This window comes from Phoenix dactylifera, chromosome 3 (assembly GCF_051530095.1).
Source record: "Phoenix dactylifera cultivar Ajwa chromosome 3, Ajwa_hap1_PhDact_Kaust_v1.1, whole genome shotgun sequence".
NCBI lineage: Eukaryota > Viridiplantae > Streptophyta > Magnoliopsida > Arecales > Arecaceae > Phoenix > Phoenix dactylifera.
In genome coordinates, this window is record NC_143192.1 from 51,199,046 (window position 1) to 51,201,143 (window position 2,098).

Below are 2,098 nucleotides of genomic sequence, written 5' to 3' on the forward strand. Positions count from 1 at the left end.
GAACTTAAAAGTTGCTTATAAATATGACTAGAGTCAACCAGAATTCATGATAGAACTGTAAGTTTAGGATATTGTATAATTGATCATCTAGTAGACTTGTCCGAGTTTGAAACGCCAATCAATGTTCCCTCACTTGTTTCGCAGTGAATGACCACATTTCAAACATACACCTATAGAATATGGTAATATTGATTTTTTTTTTCAAATATAATGACATTATTGTTTGCATACATATATATAATAACTAATTTGAATTCATATAGATATCTTGGATTTGTTTAACTAATAAATTTGTCATTTAATTCCCTTCGGTCAATCCATTCAACATATAAGTGCTTTATTACACAGGGATTTCAGAAGCTCCTTTTCTAGAATGAACATAGCAGAATTTACTATTTTCAAGAAATACCATTTGAATCATAGAATTGTCAAATTTAAAAATGTTTATGGCAAGGATTTCTCACATTAAGTTTTGAAACTCTTCTTTTAACAACACTCTAAAATTATATTAGGTTCAGATCATCTAATGCAAGTGTCTTGGATAGCAGAGGACTTCAAAATCGAAAGGTATCTTAATTTTACTCAATTCATAATCTCCAGCATCAAGCAATTTGAACTTCAAATTGAACTGTAGTACATGCACTGCTCATCTCCGCAATATTAGTTAAGAAAATTGGAATATGAATAATAAATTCGGAAACCATGTACGTTAATACGATACTATCGATCACTAATGACAGTAAGGGACAGGTTTACAAAGATTTCTATTGCATTAACAACTAGTAAGTCACCATAGCATTGCATATGTATTCTCACCTTAAAATTTACAATTATCGCCTTGCAAGATATGCTGCATGGAATTTTTTTGCAAGGAACTATTTGGCATTTGTTATTCTGGAGTTTTTTCTAGACATAGAATACTGCAAAGGATGTGTTCTTCAAGGACAAATTTCTACGAGGAACGTTCTTTAAGAGGTGGTTAGTGAAAAAAGCTACTCCTTGATGTCTTTATTTGAGCTCGGGATATGTTGTATCAGCTTTCATTTTAATTAAATATTGAATCTGTACACAGATGAGTAACTATAAAAGAATAAAAAGATCCTTATATTGATGCTTGGGAAGATGAGATTTAGGTCCGACGGTGATCAAATATTTCAGCACTTGATGGATGATCTATTGCAGTTGTTCCCTCCAACCACAATTTGCAATGGCTAAAGCCAAAATATTTTCCATCATGCTGCATACATCACCTTTTGGTTCTACACTGCAATAATATAACAAATATTTTGGCATCAGTCATATTGCAATGCAAGGCACATGCCATATCGTTTACTTGAATCTGGTTTGATTAAGAAACCATTCATGAGATCAAGTCATAAGCGTGATCTTGTCGAGAAAAGCTTGTATCAAATAGTATTAAAGTTTACAATGAAGTTAGACTATTGTTCGATCTGAGTATTGTATAATTGGCATCAAAGTGACGCATAATCTTCGATTGGCTCAATCTCACAATGAACCCAACCTTTTTCAAGTCCCAAACCTTGATTGCCAAATATGAAACACACACACACACACACACACTTCATCCATTCACGCGCACACACACTTCATCCATTCAATTCATGAGTTGGCTAAATTGATACTTATCCAAAGGAAGTTGTAGTATTTCAGCAAAAAAAAAAGAAAGTTGTAGTGAAGAGACTGCTAAAAGAGTGAAGAGTAGTACTGAAGCTAGTGAACAAGGGGATGAATGAGTCCTCCCTTCAATTCATGAGTTGGCTAAATTGATACTTATCCAAAGGAAGTTGTAGTGAAGAGACTGCTAAAAGAGTGAATGGTAGTCCTGAGGCTAGTGAACACGGGGATGAACGAGTCCTGTTTGAGACTGAATAAAATCTTATTGAACCAAAAATGATTCCAATTAATTCACCTCGGTCTCAATCTTCGGGTCAAAAAATGCGCGCACTATATAGGTAAGAGGTTCAGGGAAGACCTTTCCTGACCGTCCATTTGGCATCTTGATAAACGAACGGTCGAGATTTGTTTATACAAAAACCACTGTATGTACGGTACCCACGCAGCATTAGCGACTGGCCGT